Source organism: Talpa occidentalis, unplaced genomic scaffold (genome assembly GCF_014898055.3).
Source record: "Talpa occidentalis isolate TD23 unplaced genomic scaffold, MPIMG_talOcc4v2.1 talOcc4.15, whole genome shotgun sequence".
Classification (NCBI taxonomy): domain Eukaryota; kingdom Metazoa; phylum Chordata; class Mammalia; order Eulipotyphla; family Talpidae; genus Talpa; species Talpa occidentalis.
The window spans coordinates 17,696,784-17,718,223 of record NW_023601543.1 but is presented as its reverse complement, the minus strand read 5'-3'; the positions used below and the strand labels follow the sequence as shown (position 1 = coordinate 17,718,223).

General features: G+C 37.0%; 1 protein-coding gene across 3 annotated transcripts in view; it reads right to left on the bottom strand.

The window, feature by feature from the left end:
• Nucleotides 1-21,440, bottom strand: part of TENM1 (teneurin transmembrane protein 1) — a 734,894-nt gene that overhangs the window by 306,232 nt on the left and 407,222 nt on the right. The window lies entirely within an intron of this gene.

Genomic DNA, 21,440 nt, shown 5'->3' with positions numbered 1-21,440 from the left:
CTGGCTCTGGTGAATTCTCTCACCCACCCGCGCTTCTGACTGTACCCAGTGCATGTATAAACCAAACAAACAAACAAATAATAAATAAATAAGACATGCCTCTAGAAAATTAAAAAAAAAAAAAAAAAGATGTGGCACATACATACATTCCACACAATGGAATATTACTCAGCAATCAAAAAAGATAAACTCAGGCCTTCCCTGGCGATGCAGCGGTTGAGCACTGGGCTGCGAAGCTGCCCGTGGCCTCTGCAGTGCCGGTTCTATCCCCGGCCACCAGTGAGGGCCCCACATGGAACGCAGACTTCTCCTGCCACGCCCGCCGCTCCTCTCAGCAGTGTGTTTCATCAGTCTGCCTGTTCTGTTCCCCGCTCTGGCTCTGGTGAATTCTCTCAACCTCTCACGCTTCTGACTGCACCCAGTGCTTGTATAAATAAATAAATAAATCTTAAAAAAAAAGATAAACTTATGCAATTTGCAGCAACATGGATGGAGCTGGAAGGGATCATGCTCAGCAAAATAAGCCAGAAAGAAAAAGAAAAATATCGGATGGTCTTACTCAAAGCAGGAATTTAGAAAACCTAAATAGGGGACCAACAAGCAACTATAAACCAGAGACACACTAACGGGGTGGGGGGAGGAGAGGAGGGATTAGGGCCAAAATAAGGGGGGTGGGAATTGTATGGGGAATATAACCAAAATGAAAATGCATACATTGTGCAAAAATGAAAAATGATGTAAGAATTATAAAAAATAAAATAAAATATATAAAATTAAAAAGCAAAACTAAACAAAACACCAGCCTTGTAACACCACCACCACCATGAGTGATTACTGACCAAGATCTGAACTTCAACATCTCTAGTTTTCTCTCTATGGCCCATTTCTGATACTTTTTCTAGGATTAAAAAAAAGTGCTGAAACTCTTCTTGAACAATCTCCTGGGGAAACAAATTATCCCTCTCTATTAACAGCTACTTAGAAGAGTATTTTACTTTATTTGTCCTAGGGTATTTTTCTACCAAATTCTCAGCCATCCTGGTTATATGCTGCCTCCAGACCTAATATGCCAACTGTTCTTACAAAGACTGTATCACTCATAATTATTAAGAGTTTTTAAAAAGAATTTCAGGATACCTAAGCTTTCATTTTTTAGGCTTAGTCATTCATTCTACCATCCATTCTTAAATGCAGTATTGTATGGTTTAGACTGATATTCTTTTGATTTTGCAAGTGGGGTAGTAAGTAGATAATGGAGAGCTCTTCTAAAAATCTTCTTGTGATTATTGTTACTCTCTTATTTGAATCAGAAGTACTATATACCATACCTCCTAAAATGCCTCTGGATTGTATATTCCTTCAGGGTTGAGACCAAGTCTTAATTTCTAGGTACTTTGCCTCATACTTCAAAAGTACTCAGTGAACAGATATTGATTAATATGATGACTATGTTTCTTCTAAAAGGCTCTTGATATACTCTGCAGAATGAATGAAGTTGGGGGACTCTAAAATAAGTGTTTCATTTGTAACCAAATATCTCTTGGTTTATTGAGAGTAAAAGCATAATTATAAATTTTAATTTCATTTTGACATGTTCAAAAAGAAAAAAAAATAAGTCAAAGAGCTGATTCACATTTCATCTCTTTGTGAACATTTGGGTAATGAAAGAATTACTTCTAATAAAGTATACTAACAATTAGAAATAATCACTGTTAATGATAATAGCAACAGCAATGGCCATGTACTGAACAGCTATTATGTGCCTGCAGGGCACTCTGCTAAAATACTTGGTGTTTTTCTAACTGAATCCTCACAAGAACTATATAGGGTAGACAATAGTATTTATATTTCACAGCTGAGGAGGCTGAGGTTCAGCTATTAAGGTTAAATATATTTCTCAAGGTCACACAATTTAACAGTGATAGAGTTGGTAATTTACTTCAGTTTTATTGATTACTCAGATGTGAACTACATGAGAGAAAGAGTAAGCGATTTACTTACTTATTGCTATATTTCCAACATTTAGAATGGTGCTTAGCAAATAGTAGGTGCTCAATAAATATTTTTAAATGCATGCATGAACAACAAAACCCATTTACTTAATCATTGTGTACATATTAACTTATATCATTGATATCACTTTTAGAGCTTATTATTATCATCTGATATCTCCTTTCCAAAATGAACACACATAAGTTTAGTTTTCCACTAAATATTTTCTTATGGAAATATTTCTTTCAACTCTTAAAATTACAGAAATGACAAAATGATATCAGGATGGTCTTATGGTTAAAAAAATGAGGTAATTGTCATGCTTCCTGTTTAGAATATGTGGGACATCAGAATATTTTTCCTGCAATAGTATTTCAAACTTTCCTATATAAATTAAATATTTCTGTAACAAGATATTTATAGACAAGTTGGAACTAGGATTGCTGGCATGGGTACATAAATTCTAAAGAAAGAAAACACTACATATCCTATGTAGTTTGATCAAGCTGCTTTAGTAGACCCCAAAATAAATTAAAATAATTATCCTCAATTTTATATTCATGCCTTTTCAAGTCAACCTCTTATCCTCTTTCCCAAAGTTAGATCCATGCTCTGTAGATGCAACTTTAATTAAAAAAATTGATGTTTAAACACCCAGCACCAGCTTAAGGATAAATATCAAATTAATATTTTCTATTAACACAAATGTTCCTGTATTAAAAGGCTCAGGCTAACATATAAAAATCATTTACTTAGATAAAAAAGCTTTCCAATTTGTCATTCTTTTTATATTTAATAGCAATTTAGGTCCTGAGATACAGTGTAGAAGCTATAATTCTTTAAAACTAGAAAAATTTGAAAAGCTATTAGTGGGTAAGATTTTCAAAACTCCTATGATTTTACAAACATCTTCTCCATGACGGCATGATGGACTGCCACCCCATAGTTTTCAATAGTTCATTTCCCAACAGGGACCATTTCAAATGGGAACAAACATGTGACCTAGGCAAAATTTATGAGTGTACATCTAAAATTAAATCAGACTCCAAACTTTCCAGGATTTAAAATAAATAAACATATATGTATATTCATTTGTAAAGGAATTCAGTAATATTTCCCTTTGCAAAAGATGAAAGTTCATTCCCAATTTTACTCACCAGAACAATCTGCTGATTATTTGGATTTAGTTATTTATTTTTCTTTTTAGAGATGGGGTAGTGGGCTGAGTATTATATAATGTGATCGATCATCTTTTCATTCATCTTTATTTTCTGTAGATACATATTTTTTCTCATTTATTAGCCCAATTTACAATACATGTTATACTTTTCTGTATATGTTTTTATTGAATTGTAATCTATATTAGCAAAATTTCTTGCTTTAAAGAAAGAATATTTCAAGTTAGTTACAGGACTGTTATAAGGACAGAACCTGAGAATTTCCTATGAAGTTCTTGAGGTTGAAACTTGATGATCATTCCAATGCAACTTCTGAAGAATGTTGATCAACATTTGCCTTACATTAGCTCTCATTTCTTTGGAAAATCTTACTTACATGTGTCCTTTAAAGGAAAGAACACTTTATGATGCCATTAAAATAACATTAAAAATTCCACTCAAATCAGCCCTCTAACCTACCTAGCATACAATTCTCTAAGGGAAAAGCTGGCAAAGGGCAGATTGTCTTCTGAAATATTACTCTCTAAATCAAAGATGTAGCCAGATGTAGAAACTGTAAGCTCTTCACCAACACCCATGTTCTCCTCTCTTTCAGGGTACAGATAGGAATATATTTCCAAATCACAATTTCTATTAAGTGTGACTAAGATCTGGATTCTGAAATGCAAAGTGTGAGCAAACATGAGGTTTGGCACTTCCAGTCTTTGCCCCTAAAACTTTCCCACTCATGACCATCAATCTCCTTCTTTATCTACTGACTAAAAGAAAGGAGACTTAAATACAGAAGGAATCTAGTGCATTTATTCCATAGAACGCTAAAAATTCACAGAATATGTCAAGAGTTTTTAAGCACATAAGCATATTAGATATATTGGTCATCATTTCTCAGCACAGAGCTCTGGGCAGACCATCCTTATCCATGACACTCCCAACCATACTCTCCAATGCTTACAGCTATAGTTAGTGGACCAGAAATGGATATCCAACTTCACAGACATTATTCTCATTCTCTATGTAGGGTGTATGTGTGTGTGTGTGTGTGCGTATAAATTAGCCACACATACCCTGCCAGCTAGGGAAACCAAAATATAAGATCACATTGACCCAGAGTTGGAGTCAGACCACAATAGGGGAATAGATAAATACCATCTAAAATGAAGCCTAGAAACAGAGTATATGCAGAGAGATGCAGAGATAAAATATGTGACTGCAGAAAGATCTAGAATGATGGAAAGAGTTTCACCCCTCATTAGGCCTGACTATATGTATCAACCCCTCCTTTCCCTCTGAGATTATCCTGGTTTTTTTTTTTAATCATTTTTTACTTGATTAGTTTTAAAGACTTTGTATTTCTATTACCCAGAAAATTTCTAAAGCAATTACCCATCTTCCATGTTGGGGAGATGTTAATATGCACATTATAAGTACAACTATATGTTACCCTTCCTGCATATACAAAAACAAAAACAAAAACAAATACAACTCCAGAAGCCTATTCTATAGGGATCTGATTGAGAAGAACACATGGAAATCTTAATGTTAACTATCTGGTTGGTAGAATTCATAGTTCTTTTTCTTTGTGAGTTCCTGTTTTTCTCTATTTTTGAAATGAAGTTGTACCACTTTTATAAGGTCCTTCATGATCTGACCTCATGCAGGCCTCTCTGCTTCACTCCGACGATTGTCTCCAATGTCCTCTAAGCTCCGGCCATCCTCTGCCATGTGTGGTTTCCCAAACGTGCCATTTTCTTTCAGGCTTCCGTGTCCTTGTAAGCTTTTTTAGCAAAACACAATATCAGAAGAGCTAAAAAATGCCCAAGAGCAGTGTAAATCTAAAGTAAAGGTGGGAGAGAGAATAATGAAGATAGGAAGAGTAAAGAATATAGAAGAGAAAGGGAGAGAATGAGAAAGAAAATTTGATAGGTAGGTAGGTAGATATAGATGATAGGTAGGTAGGTAGACACAGATGATAGGTAGGTATAGATGTTAGGTAGGTTGGTAGGTAGATAGATAGATAGTAAGAGGCAATATATGAAAGGACAAAAGATAATTTTCTGTTGGTCTCACACCAGTCCCCCTTTCTATAAGCTGTTGGGGCTGATTTACATAATCAGCAAACACAATTTATGTTTTTCCAGATTTTTGCATTCTCAGAAAACAAGCCAATGAAGTATATGTATAAACTAGTATATATTATAATGCCTCAAAAATATATTCCTTTTAAGACTTACATAGACACGCAGCATATGAAAAGGTAAAAGGGGATAAAGTCATATGAGGAGTTGCTATTGTCTGAAAAAAAACTAGCTGGCAGTGGACTGTGGCATGGAGGAGTTAGAGCTCAGTGGACTTAGTTGATTGATTATCTTAGTACATTAGGTCTGTTGTAACAAATACCATAAACTGGGTGACTTATAAACAACAGAAATTCATTTCTCAAAGTTCTGGAGTCTGGAAGTTTATGATCAAAGTGCCAGATTGGTAGGACTGTGGTAAGTACCTCTTGTGGGCGGCATATGTCCACTTCTCCATGTGTCCTCAAGTAGGAGAAGGTGGCTAGGATACAATCTGAGGTCTCTTTTATAAGGGCATTGAGGACTCTGCCCTCATGATCTAATCATCTCCCCAAATGCCCACATAATACTATCAGTCTGGGTATTAGTAAGTCTTCCACATATGAATTTTGGGGACATACAAACATTTAATCTATAGCAGTGGTTTTCAACCTAAATTATGCTATAGACTGAAGAATTATGTAACTCTTCTGGCCAAAGCTTCAGAAGAAAGGAGTAGGAAGAGGGAAAATAGGAACAGATACCAGAAACTATGGAGTCTGAAGATGGATTTAGGGCCTCCCCAGTGGCGCAGCAGGTTGAGCGCTGTGCTTGTGAAGCTGTCCACAGCCTCTGCAGTGCAGGTTCGATTTCCGGACAGCCAGGGAGATGCCCACATGGTGCGGCAGACCTCTCCTGTTGCGCCTCCTGCTCCCCTCAGCAGTGTCTTTGGTCCGTCTGCCTGTTCTGCTCTCTGCTCTGTCTCTGGTGAATTCTCTCACCCTCCCACGCCTCTGACCTATACCCCAGTTCTTGTATAAATAAAATCTTAAAAAAAAGGATGGGAAGGAAAACAATAGGTGGTAAGGAAAACAATAGACTTTGCCTTGTCATTCATCTAAACAAGTGTTTGTCACCTGGGGACAAAATGGCACACTCGGCACACTTGGCAATATCTGAAGATAATTTTGGTTTCACAATTGAGGGGAGTATGGTGCTGGCATTTAATAGGTAGAGGCCATGGATGCTACTAAGCATCCTACAGTGTACAGGACAGCTCCCAAGACAATAAATCATCCAATCTGAATTATCAGTAGTGGCAAGGTTGAGAATCCTTGCTCTAAAATGATTACTCCATTGGAACATGCAGTTTTGACATATTTAATTTCCTTATGGCATATTTGGGAAACCAAATTTGACACAGGATGGCTGGAACTTAGAGCTTAGGGTTTATTCTTATACATTCTTGACTCTCCCTATGTTCATTATTCAACTTCCTTACTTCTAAAGAAGTATTTTCTTTCTTTCTTTCTTTCTTTCTTTCTTTCTTTCTTTCTTTTCTTTCTTTCTTTCTTTCTTCTTCTTTCTTTCTTTCTTTCTTTCTTTCTTTCTTTCTTTCTTTCTTTCTTTCTTTCTTTCTTTCTTTCTTTCTTTCTTTCTTTCTTTCTTTCTTTCTTTCTTTCTTTCTTTCTTTCCCTCCCTCCCTCCCTCCCTCCCTCCCTCCCTCCCCTCCCTCCCTCCCTCCCTCCCTCCCTCCCTCCCTTCCTTCCTTCCTTCTTTCTTTCTTTCTTTCGAACCAGGGATCAGGCCAGATGTATGGGAGTGTGAGAGGATGCACCAGAGACAGAGTGAGGAACAGAACAAAAAGACTGACTGAAATACACTGCTGAGGGGAGCAGTGGGCGAAACAGGAGAGGTCTGCCACACCAAGTGGCTATCTCCCCAGCAAGTTGGGATCGAACCTGCACCACAGAGGCTGTGGACAGGCTCACAGCACTGTGCTCAACCGTCTGTGCCACCAGGGAGGCTCAGAGAAGTATTCTCTTGCTTATCGCTCTTGATCTTATCTCCTCTTAAGCTCCCAGCTGTTCCTCCCTGGAGACTATTGGCACTTGGGATTGGTCAATCATCCAAACAAATATCCTGAACCCTAGGTCCAGAGAACATATACAACTCACTCATAATTGCCTCAAACATTTACCCTTGCTCACCAAACATGGAAATATTTGTAAGATATGGAGAATAGACAACATTTTCTTTCAGTTTTCAAAACTGCTTTTCAAATTGTACTCTCATGAACCTGCCATGAAGCATAAATCTAAAACCTGAACTATTGATTAAAACATGCAGAATATATAATCACATTAACTCCCCTTGGTTAGGTCACTTAAGAAACTGTCAAGTTCATCTCTGAGACTCAGTAACTGAAATCCCCCTTGAGTACAGGAGAATTTGTGGTTATCATGCCTTCTTTCCATGGAAATATTCTCTCCCCGGTTCCCTGACTTGTGTTGTCAAGAGTGCAAAGAAGAAACATACTGGTTCACTTTAATCATTCAAGGACAGCATAAGAAGATAAACAAGGTAAGGTCATCTTCAACAGCATAATGATTTTATGTACTTCTTTGACCTCTCAATAAACATATTAATATTAAATCTGAACTTATTTTCTCTCAGCACCATTGTCACTAATCAGGGGAAATATCATCATGGATTCAGTATAGAAGGGCTGATTGAAACTTAAACCCAATCCAAACTGCATTTTTTTTTTTATACAAGAGCCAGGGTACAGGCCAGATGTGTGGGAGGGTGAGAGGATTCACCAGAGACAGAGTGGGGAGAATAGGGAGACTGATGAAATACACTGCTGAGGGGAGCAGCAGGAGAGATAGGTGAGGTCTGCTCGCCATGTGGGTTGCTCCGAGGCCGGCGGACATCAAATCGGCACTGCAGAGGCTGCGGACAGCTTCACAGCACTGCGCTCAACCACCTGTGCCACCAGAGAGGCCCCAAACTGCATTTTTATCATTGAATAAGAAACATACAATGAAGTTATATTTATTTAATAATTAGACACAGAATGGGAATATGAAAGGAAATATTGAAACTACTGCAGCTTCACAATATGACTCAACGTAAGGTAATTTCTATCTATATAAGGTTTTGCATCTTTAGTACCATCTCTATGAAGGATTTTGTTCTTAAATTCACTTATTTAACAAAACTTTATTGGGCACTATTGTGTATCAGGCAAAACAGACTCACAGACTAATCTTGTACTGCCCTCACATAGCCTTTAAAACTTTTCTTAACTGCGATTATTGCCACCAATGGAAAGACAGATGTGTAGTATCTTCCTCATTTCCTCTTGGCTATTGGATATTCTGAAGGAGTCATGGTAGTTCAACTTAAATTTATCTGACTTGTTTGGGAACCTCACCTAGAATTAGTAATCTTGTGATTAATTAGAAACAAACTAACTGGAAAGCTCAGTGGAGGTGGAGTCTCTCAGTGGAGAAGCTAATGACAAGAAGGCAAACCACAGAATAACAGAGCTAGTAAAGCCAGGAAGCACCTCAAACATCATTTAGATTTATTTCTTCAACTCACTGTTGAAGAAAATGTATGTAGTGGAGGACAAGAGGCACTTTTGTGGTGGGAAAACTATGGTGAACACAACAATCCTATATGGTGAAAAAATAAACAAGAAACAAGGATGGCTAAAAAAGAGAAAAAAGAAAATGAGGTTAAGAGGAAGAGACATTATTAAGGTCACATAGCTCTTTAGAGGGACAATTAAACTTGGACTCAAGTTTACAGCGAGGGTTTATTCAAAAACTCACAAGAGGCTGACTGATATTTGCAAAGACTAGCCTTGGGCCACTAAACATTCTGATCACTTTATAATATCCTCTAGATGTAGAGTGCTAGACAATAAAATTAGTTCAAAATCACAACTGACATACTGCAAGCTTTTCAATTATAAACGATTAAGTTATGATCATTTGGATTAAAATGGAAAGTAAATTCTTATTTAAGAATGATTTTCAACTCGAAAATCCAGGATAATTTTTTAAAAGTTCTATTTAACCTTAAGCTAATCACCAACTCTGATTAACCAGAACCCCTCATTTTCTGGACATTTAGGCACATCTGGACTTTAATATAAATAGATTATGTCTTCAGGCAGGAAATTAACTTAACTGTAAATATTTACCAAAGTTAAAAAGGTGAATGGCTTGGGAGTCATTATATTCCAGAGACAAACAGTTACAGTGTAAAGAGTACTGGATCAGTTACCTGAAGTCCTGCTTTCCAGGTAACTTCCATATGGACACATTATTAAAATTCTCCAAGATCCAATTTCCTTATCTTTAAATTGGGCACGATTTTTTAAAATATTTATTTATTTGTTTGTTTATTTATTTATTTATTTATTTATACAAGCACTGGGTACGGTCAGAAGCGCAGGAGGGTGAGAGAATTCACCAGAGCCAGAGCGGGGACTAGAACAGGCAGACTGACGAAATACACTGCTGAGAGGAGCAGCGGGCGTGGTAGGTGAGGTCTGTTGCGCCATGTGGGACCCTTGCCAGCGGCCAGGGATTGAACTGGCGCTGCAGATGCTGCGGGCAGCTTCGCAGCCCAGCGCTCAAATGCTGTGGCACCAGGGGAGGCCCTAAATTGGGCATGATTACTATTAAGTCACCTTTCTCAGTGTCCTTGCTTAAAGTTTAAAATGAGGTAAGAAGTGAAAGGATTTTGGAAATTATAAAATTATACTTACATATACACAGGTGCCTATATATGCATACACATGAGTCTCTTGAATATAAGTAGGAAAAAATATTTAGCTACAAGTGTACCTACTAAGAAGTAACCAGCCATGTTGCCATAAAACTTACTACAATATCTTAATGATGCTATTCAGTATGGCAATGGCAAAATTTGAAAGATCAAGTTGCAGATTGCAGAAAGCCAATTATTTTCGTTGAAAGGTGAGAGAAATAGCAGATTGTGGATATTTTACTCCAGAAGATAAATTACTTAGGAGGCTAATATTATGCGACAAAAGAAAAGAATCGATGATATCTGTGTTTTTATGTTGCACTTGATATTTTGATAGTTGAATGGAAATAGTCATAAATTAGTATTTATGTTTTCAATGAAAGCCCTGTTTGTACATATATCAGTATTAAATATACAGGGGACTGCCTTGTGTTTTGTGTATGCTAGATGTAGACAGAAAGTCTAGATTATAATATTGAATTGGCTAATGATAGCTGTCTGTCCTTGGAAATATAGCATATTTGAGAGACAACTTTAAATAGGGGTGGGATGATATAATACCACCCTTCTGTATGACAACAGCAAAAGCAAACTGCTTACATCCAGGAAATTTATTATTTCCCAGAGGCAGCAGCAGCAACCTACCCTTATTGAGATTTGGCAATCTGGGAAGCTGGTACTACTGTGTGGGATCATGTTTTCTTTAGCATTATGTGGTCATCCCTGCAGTTTCCATATTCTTTATTATTAACAAACTTGCTCTCCAACTTGGTTTGTCAGTTTCTGCAAACTACATCGTCATCACAGTGACTACCGTGTACCTCCTTACTGAATGTAGTTCCTCTTCATTTTCTTCCTTCTAATTTATATGAAAGGTTTGACCTGATTCAGCTTCTTCTTAATGTACTATTGCATTTCTAGAGAGTAGTCACCTTCTATATCCATTTTCTTACCACTTACTGATTCTTCAAACCCATTGCAATCTAATTTCAATCTCATCACTGTTCTGAAATTTAGCTGCTTTAAAGTCAAGGAGTCTGTAATTGACAGAATCAATGGTGTCTTCTCATCCACATTCTATTTGACTCCTCTGAGGCATTTGAAATCATGATCACAATCTCCTTGAATTTTGGTCCTCTCTTGTTTGTTCTCTTCTATGATTACTCCTCAGTCACCTATGCTAGTATTTTCTCCTTGTAATCTTAAGAAGCAAGTGTTCCCATGGTTTGGGTTATGGTCTTCATGCACTGAACTGTCTAGGTGTTTCAATATTTCCTATGCCCTTCGCAGAAATTCAGTGATTATATTTACCAATTAAACTCTTAATTATCCATGTCTACCACTGCTTTGGAATCAGACAGATGTGGATTTGAACTGGCTCCATTAACCTAGTGATACTCTGTTTAACTTCTCTAAGGCTCAATTTAAAAATCTGTAAATTAGAATAAATGTGATAATGGTTTGGCAGAATATTTATGATACAGTAAACATTTGGTAAGTGGGAGGAGAAAACCTTTTTCTCCTCCTCTTCTGGAACCCAGATCCTTATTTTCAAACATTTGTTGGATATTGGACTTTTCAAAATGGATATCTTATAAAGATGCTTCAGTGTCTTCAAAATAAACCTCATTGCTTCCATTAACTACTGTTCCTAATTTCAGAAATCTCCTCCCTTTTTAGTTCTTTTCTCAGTTATTCCTGTCTGTCCATGTACCCTACAAAGTTTTCATTGAATGATATGAACTGAGCACTAAAGAGTCAAAGTAAAAAAAAAAACAAAAACAAAAAGTAGCCATAGTTCTTAACTCTGGTTGCAACAGGAAATAAATCTAGTAAATAGGATTCATGAAGTACAACCTACAAAGAGTAAGGTCTTCATTGTTACATGCACAGGGTGTTTCTGAGAGCACAGATAGAAGAGAGTTCTATGAAAGTTGTTGTAGGAAAATGAATGTTCATAAAGGAAGACTTTTGAGAGGTATCTTCAACTTCTCACCCTTTTCTCCCACATCACCTTTAACTGGACCCCCAGTCCTGCAATATTATTAACCTCAATATGAGTAAAAATTACCCTAGGCTGTCCCCCCCCCATTCCCACTAAAATGTAAAATCCATAAAGGCCGAGATTTTGTTTTCTGTTGTAGCTACTAGAACAGTGGGTAGAACAGTGTTCAGCAACTAGAACAGCACCTGGTACATTATGGGCACTCAACAAATATTCCTCAAGTTTTGTTAAATCTTATCTATGCTAGAATTAGTTCATCATAGTATTTATATTGAATTGTTTTTCACTTAAAATATTTGCATTATGCACATTCTTATACCCTCAGATATCACACTGAAAAAAAATACTGACAGCATGAAAAGCAGATGTTATTATTTATTTGCTTATCTCTTCACCAAAGGGGGTGATTCTTTTTGAGCTCCAGCTTCTTTAAATGGAATATTCAGTACCAAACTTTCACAATTCTTAAAAAGACATTTCAAAGACCTGAAGACAACCTGATCTTATCTTTTGCTTTTAAAGCTACAAACATTTTTGTGTTGTGGAATTAATAAAGGACCAGCTGGATTCTCCCCAAGGGAGATATTCAGTGGAATTTCTTACACACACACACACATACACACACACACAGAGGCACATGCCTGTAGAAAAAGAATTGACAACAAAATCATTTTTTTGCTACTTCAAATATATTTCATACTTTTAGTAAAATATAAAAGATAAGTGTCTATCAACTTGACATGGCAATGAAAATATTTATTATGATTAACTGAATAAGTAAGTTCATTGTCAATGAAGTTGTTAAAATTAGTTTCTTTCTAATCAAAACCAGATATTTCTGCTTTAAATGTATGACCGAGGATAGGGAAGTATATATATAACAATATATGATGAGGGAGAGCATAAAGATGGCATAGATATTCCTCTAAATTTTAATTTTTGTTTGCTATATTTCACCAACTAACTCATTTTTTTTAAAAAAATCCCTAAACATCTGTTTAGATTCACATTTGGAGTGCTAAATAAATCTTCTCCATATTAAAACCAGATTTCATCTCACCTATGGTGAGATTTCCTTTCCTTTTAAAATAAAACATATTATGTTTGCCTTTGGTTTTTATTTTGAAATGAAACTAAGAATAGTCAATTCAAAAGCATCTTTAAAAATAATACCACCACCAAAGTGACTAAAATCTGTACAATGATAATCTCCCAAATAATGCTCTCCACTGTCTGAGTACAATAGACTATTAAAGAAATATTTTTATTCTCCATATGCAAAATATATTTTTAAGGCTACAGAATTCTCCTTCATGTAAATTTAACATATTCCACATCCATCATTTGGTGTAGGCTGAAAAGCTTGGTTGATTCCTGTTCATCTGTAGTAAACAGGATTTATAGGTCATAGATTAGTTCTACGTAGCCTTTTCCTGTCTTAAAAAGAATCTTTAAATCTGTGGCTGAAGATAGATTTTGCTAACCCCAGTGCTGTTAAAGGATTAAAGCATGAGATATTGTTGGATCTAAGCACTGAATATGCACATTCTGAGGGTTTTTTTTCCCCTGCTAGTCATTATTGAAGGAAAAAATTATGTCTCTAAATCTATTTTTCCATTGTAAATGTTCTAAAGATAAAAATACTTACGTTAGGTAGATTTTGTGGTACTATATAACAAAGAAATATAACTACCATTGGGGAACTTACATTCATGGGTTAAATTTGAAGAGTATTATTCTATAGATATTTAAATCAATGCCATAACCACTAATGAATATTTCTTCCAAATGATTCTTATTTCCCCAAGATAGACACTAGCTCTAGAAATCTGGTAACAAGCAGTGGTCATATAGATTTCATTTTGCTTTCCATTCTTTGCCAACATCTCCTCCGCCAATGGCCCTGGCTCTTCTTTCATAAAAATAACACTGTTGACTCCAGTTAATTGTCACATTGGCTTAAGGCCAGCAAGACCAGCTAGCCTCATACCAAGCTACAGCCATCTGTCAGAACATGCTAAAAATCAATGAAGATGGCTGCTACCTACTTTTCTGGCCAGGCCTGACTCCTCCACATAATTCTAATTTGTCTTTATGAATTGAAGAAGTAGTTACATTAATATCAGATCTAAATTCTCATAGTATTGCATATCACAGAAAATCTTTAAGTAAGATTCATTTTGGTAAACAGAACCTGTCAAGGTCTACATCATCATTAAAAGCAGGTTAAGCAAAGTTAGTTAGGGCCTAGAGCCAATACTCAAAAATAATTCTTAATGAGTAAGATTATCAATTAAACTTTGAGTTAGGAGTTTGAAGTGGGGGACAGCAAAGAGAGTAATCAGGGAAACCAAAAATGGCTGTAATTTCATTTCAAAGTGAATCTGGATGAAGAGATCAAGAAATTGAGAGCACTGTCTTGGTGCTCTGCAGGAAGTAGGTGACATCTGACATACGTTTCCTGACAGAAATGAACATCACTCCACTTAACCAAGTGTTAAAAGCAGAACAATTTGTTCACACTCTAAGCTCATGGATAGAATGGACAGACCAATAAAGAAAGGAAAGCAATAACTCAGGATTCTAGAGTGGAGCAAAAAATTCGCAGGATTCTAGAGTGGAGCAAAAAGTGGTTCCAAGGGGATGGAGAAGGAAGGAGTGAGACACAAATAAGAACATAAATAGAGGAAGAAATTAAAATGAGAGTGAAGCCTCCCCGGTGGCGCAGCGGTTGAGCACTGGGTTGCGAAGCTGCCCGCAGCCTCTGTGGCGCCGGTTCGATCCCCGGCTGCTCCCCGGCCACTGGAGGAGGGTCCCACATGGCGCGCAGACCTCTCCTGCCGCCCGCTGCTCCCCTCAGCAGTGTACTTCGGTCCTTCTGCCTGCTCTGCTCCCCGCTCTGGCTCTGGTGAATTCTCTCACCCTCCCGCGCTTCTGACTGTACCCAGTGCATGTATAAACAAAACAAAAAAAAAAAAAAAAACAAACAAACAAACAAATAAATAAATAAATAAAGCATGCCTCTATTAAAAAAAAAAAAAAATTTAAAAAAAAAAATAAAATAAAATGAGAGTGAAAATCTCATGCAAATTCTGAAACAATCCTTGTTAACAATCTCATGATTTAGGTTCTATTCAACCATTTTTTAATTTAATTAAGATAGAGACAATGAGGGTCAGGAAGGTTCAGTAAGTTGCCTAAGAACACAGAGCTTCTAAGGAGCAGAGCTGAATCTAAAACTCCCATCTATTGGTTCCTGCAATCCAAATTATTAACTACTCTTACAGCTTTCATAGGGAAGGTATAATGCTATATGACAGTTTTGGCAGTCGGACTCATCCCACTGGGAGAGAAAAGGGACTTTATAGAGAAGAATTACAGACTAAGAGGATCCTAAAACTCTAGTATAAGCAAGGGTAGGTCCCTGAATAAGGCAGGAGAATATGTCAATTTAACAGCAGTAATTTCAGAATGAAATTTAGATTTTTGGCTCATAGTTTAAAAATTATGGACATTTGATTCCAGAATGATTATCTCTTATTAGTATTGGAAGGAACGTATTTGTTCACAGAATAGCTGACTTAGTAAAGACAGTTAAAATAGCAAATGGAGTAAAAGGAGAGGAAGAATAATATCTAATATTACCGAAATGGGTAACGGGTGACTATGCATGACTTTGACTGCAATATGCACATCCCAGAATGCTCTTACCTCCATATTTCACCTAATGCCGTCTCACGATTTTAAATCAAAAATGATTTTTAGACCATTTTCTCAGGGCAATTTCTATTTTTCCTCTTCCACCTACCTAAATATTTCTGCTGCCACCACTATTCCCATCTGGGTTATATCTACCCCTTCCAAGTGTTCCTACCAGGGCATTACTTAAATTTAATAAAGTACTTATCATGTCATTGTCATTTATTTTGCTTCACCTTGCATACCACAGGGTCCAGGATCTGCTACTTCTTCACCTCTCTGTGCCTCAATTTCCTTATCTCTCAATTGATATTGGGAACACTAATAGTGTCTGCAGTTGATAAACAAGAGCTTAGAATAGTATTTCTCTTAGAGAGATGCTGTGTATTTAGCTACCATAATTAGTAGTAGTGCTAGACCATAGGTTTCCTGAGTACAGGGACTCTTATTCTTTATAGTAGTGGCAATGCATGATACACAATTACTAAATGCTTGCTGAATACCTTACTGTGCAGGGCATGCTCAATAACTCATAGACTAGGGCTTTTATATGAGCATTGGATGTTTCCAGAAGAGATTAAAGCTAACATGGATCTCTGAATCATTGTGACTCTGAATCTCTCTTCTTACCAAAAGGACAGTGTCAGGCTCTTACATTGATAACAATATTTATTGCAGATTTTCTATGCATCCAGTTACGAGCAGACACTCTATATATATTTCATTTTCTTCTAATATTCTCCATATAACAGATGGGGAAATTGGAGCCCATGGAAGTTAAGTAATGTGTCCAAGTTCACCACCATATAAGTAACTTAGTTCAGGGTGTCTGAAGATAAACACTTACACATATCTCTCAGACTCTCCATAATTGGCATTGCATGTCCTCTTTCCAGTTCGCTCCATCCCCCCAAATGATACTCCAAATAATGTGAATGCTGATTTGAGGAGGAGCTAGAAAGGCTGATCTCTGAGTAAGGGAGGGATCAGGATAAGACATAATCCTGAATGTACTGGGTGGCCAATACATTTCAGAACAATCCCAAAGTTGTTCTGGAGAATATCACAGGGTAGTCTCACAAAACCTCACAGATAAGCACCATCAAAATCTAGAGAAGGGGGCCTCTCCTGGTGGTGCAGCGGTTGAGCACTGGGTTGTGAGGCTGCCCGCAGCATCTGCAGTGCCAGTTCGATCCCCGGCCGCAGGTGAGGGTCCCACAAAAAAAAAAAAAAATCTAGAGAAGGGAGTGAATGTAATCATTGGAATTTGGTGATTTCTATAAATTGAATACTTATGTCACCCCTCCCCCATGCTCAAATATTGAATTCTACTCCTCAGAGTGATGGCAATTGGAGATGAAGCTTTTGGGATTTGATTAGGTCATGAGGGTGGAGCCCTTATAAGTGAGATTAGTGCCCTTATAAAGGAAAAATGAGAAACTCCCATTTTCCCTCCCAACATGTGAGGACACGCACAAAGAAAGCAGTCTCTGAACTAGGAAGTGGGGTCTCACCAGTGCTTTTGAGTTTTCCAGTGCCTAGATCTCAGACTTCTAAGCCTCTAGAACTATGAAAAAATAAAGTATAGTAAACATGAGTGATTTAAACTCCACAGACTCCTGCCAGATGTATCATATGACTAGTCCCCAAGCTCCCCTACCTTGCTGACAACTCCACCCAGAAGGTAGAGAAAATGATAAGAAGACTTTGTCTCTCACTGACTAAAAAAGGAGAAGTCGATGAGCTGAAAGTGATAGGACCTTCAGAGAAGGCAACCATTTTAACTTTGAGTTAATAAGTACATCATGAAGCAAAAATCCTAGGCTTGAGGAAAGCAGTTCCTTCCTAAAGTGAAGTAGGTATGATTCCATGTTCTGAGACACTCTAAAAAAGGAGATGAATTATGAGTTGGGAAAATCTGTTTCCTATTGAAACAAGTATACCTGTGCTGGTTTCTAAAACATGTACCAAAATAAAAAGCATCAAAGTTAAGGATAAATTAATTTAACAGGGTGTGATAAAAATAATGAAAGGAGGGTCATACGCTCGGCAGAAAAACTGCTAAAGATGACAGAAAAATTTCTGTGCTTTTTAATTTAAATATGGTTAGAGCAAGAAGAGCAAGGACAGGATAGACTTAAAACCTATGCTTATTTGATGACCAAGATCAGGGGAGCCTTCTCAACTACTAATTTTCTTCGTGAAAAAGAGTGTTCATAAACAAAAAAATCAATTATTTGGGAATAAATCTAACAAAAGAGGTAAAGGACCTATACAAAGAAAACTATAAAACACTGTTAAAAGAAATAGAAGAAGACACAAAGAAATGGAAAGACATCCCCTGCTCATGGATTGGAAGAATAAACATTATTAAAATGGCCATCCTACCAAAAGCAACATACAGATTCAATGCTATTCCAATCAAAATTTCAATGTCATTATTCAAAGAAATAGAATAATTATTGATGAAATTCATATGGAATCACCAAAAACCCCGAATAGCCAAAGCTCCCCTGAAAAAAAAGAGAAGGGAATGGAGGCATCACACTACCAGACTTCAAACAATACTAAAAAGCCATAATCATCAAAACTGCATGGTATTGGAACAAGAACAGACATACAGACCAATGGAATTGAATAGAAAATCCAGAAATAAACCCAAAGATTTATGGTCAACTAATCTTTGACAAAGGAGCAAAGACTATGCATTGGAGCAAAGAAAGTTTGTTCAATAGATGGTGCTGGGAAAACTGGGTCGCTACATGCAAAAGAATGAAGCTTGACCACTACCTCACACCACACACAAAAATCAACTCAAAATGGATTAAAGAACTAGACATAAGACCTGAAACCATAAAATACATAGAAGGAAATATAGGCGAAACACTATGTGATATTCACATCAAAGACATCTTTACAGACACATCAACCAAAGCAGTGATAGTGAAGGCAAAGATAAACAGCTGGGACTACATCAAATTAAAGAGCTTCTGCGCAGCATAAGAGACAATAAAAAAAACAAAGAGAAACCCCACCAACTGGGAGAACATTTTTGCATACAACACTAATGATAAAGGACTGATAACAAAAATCTACAAAGAGCTGATGAGACTCAACAACAACAAAGAAAATAATCCAGTCAAAAAATGGGCAGAAGAGCTAAAAAGAAACTTCTCTGAAGAGGAAATGCAAATGGCCAACAGGCATATGAAAAAATGTTCAACATCACTTGTAATCAGGGAAATGCAAATCAAAACTACCATGAGATACCATCTAACACCAGTGAGAATGGCACATATTAAAAAAAAACTAGCAACAACCAATGTTGGCGAGGGTGTGGAGAAAAAGGAACTCTCCTGCACTGTTGGTGGGAGTGCAAACTGGTCCAACCACTATGGAGAGCTGTGTGGAGATTTCTGGACCTACTAAACATAGAGCTTCCATATGATCCAGCAATTCCACTCCTAGGTATTTACCCAAAGGACACAGAAACATCAATTCCAAAGAGCACCAGCACCCCTATGTTTATAGCAGCACTATTTACAATAGCTAAGCTTTGGAAACAACCCAAATGCCCAAAAATAGATGACTGGATCAAGAAGTTGTGGTACATATATACCATGGAATATTACTCAGCATTCAAAAAAGATAAACACATGCAATTTGCAGCAACATGGATGGTGCTGGAAGGGATCATGCTCAGCGAAATAAGCCAGAAAGAAAAAGAAAAATACCGGTTGGTCTCACTCATAGCAGGAATCTAGAATACTTAAATAAGGGACCAGGAAAATGAATAACTATAAGAAAGTGAAAATCAAAATCAACAAAAAACTATGAACCAGAGACACTCTATGGGGGGTAAGGGGCGGGAGGGGAGGGATTGGGATCAAAATAAGGGGGTTGCAATTGTATGGGGATTATAAAAATAAAATTTATTATTAAAAAAAAAGAAAAAGAGTGTTCATAGACTCAAAAGGGTAATATAAATATCAGTGACCACAAATGAAGACAGGCAAAGTATCCATAAGAAGACACTAGGCTGTTCAAAATGAATTAAAATGATATCCCAAGTGGTGAGCTCTTGTAGATTGACTTGCCTAGTCATAGTTGCTAAGGTTTTGAGACAGTGATGTGGGTGAAATGTGTCAGAAGAGTGGAGACAGCAAATATTGGCTTTGATTTTCAAAAAGAACAGGAAGTACATGGGTTCCTTAGACTAGACCAAGAAACATCATGTTGATTGAGTACAAAATGCTGGAATAGGTTATTAAAAGGATGATTTGTAAGTGCTTAGAAAAAAGTAGTAAACATGAGAAGGCAGCATAAATTCTCTAAGAACAAGTCAGGTTAGACAAATCTCATTTCACTTCTATTTTTGACATGTTATTGGACTGGCAGATCAGTAAAAATGTAGGCATATTGTATCTGGATATCAGCAAGGCTTTTGACAAGGTCTCACATGACATGCCTGTGAACAAGATGGAGAAATATGGGTTGGATGCTTGTAAAATAATGCTGCCTGATGGATAAATGTCAACCTGCATGGACCTGCCATGGAGCTCCGACCTTGATCATGTCCTATGTAGCATTTTTAATAATGACATAAAACTGAGGAATGCATACCTAACGAACCTACAGATGGCACAATTATGAGAGCAATACAATGCAAATATTTCGTGTGGAAGAATTAGAATTTAGCTATATCTCTACAGGCTAATAAGATGAAATCAAATTAGACCAAATTGAGGCCCAAAACATATATTCACCCGCAGCCTCCCATTCCAAAAACACAATTTTAAAAAACTTCCAAAATATAGTTATAGATTAAATTAAATGTGACTTAACCTCAGAACCTGGTAAATAAAACAAAAACTTTGAGAGTTTAGTGACTGTGTATTAGTGTTATGTGACTCCCCCGCCCCAAAGAAAAAAGCTGACAATGGAGCAGATAGTATTAGCAGAAATATTTAGTTAGGACAAGGTAAACAACCAATTGTTGATCTTAACACGGATTTCTGAATGAGGCAAGCAATGTGATTGTGCGCTGAGAGTTCTACCTAAGACACATCATGTCTATTCTCAGCCCTGGCTCTTGTGGCAGCCACAGGTGGCCATGTGGCTGTTTTTTGTTTTTTTTTTTTAATCATATGATATTTCTCTCTTTTTAGTCTCAGTTGCCTGAGAGAATAATTGACAGGGCTTGTCAAGAAACTTAAAACACAGCCTGGTACAAAAAAGATGAACTGGACTAGTCAAATTTCCTCTCTTAGGTTTTAAATTTAGAGCTAGCAATAGAATGAGACTGTTAGCAATGGGACATGCAGCTGAAATGAAGTGACAGGTGACAGGAGGTACAACTGGAGTACTGTGGTAGAGAGGAAACCAGACATGACTATGAAAAAGTAGAAAATATGTGATAGACAAAAGAAGCATTAAGTTGATGACAAGCTATTGGCAAAGAAAGAGAGAGGAGAGAAACTGCAGAGAATTGCTGAGTCATATTAGGGCCAGAGATCTATAGGGTTTCCCTTACTTTGGGGCTTGACCAGTGTTTCCTGAGTTCCCAGAGACAGACCAGATACTTTAAAAAGATGTTTTCAATAACTTGAAGCAACCTGAATGACCTCTGATCCTTATAAGCAAAGATCCTAATAAGAACTGACACCTCCATTCAACCTTGGTCATGACCCTTCAAGAGTAGTTTGGGAAAAGTGGATTGTATTC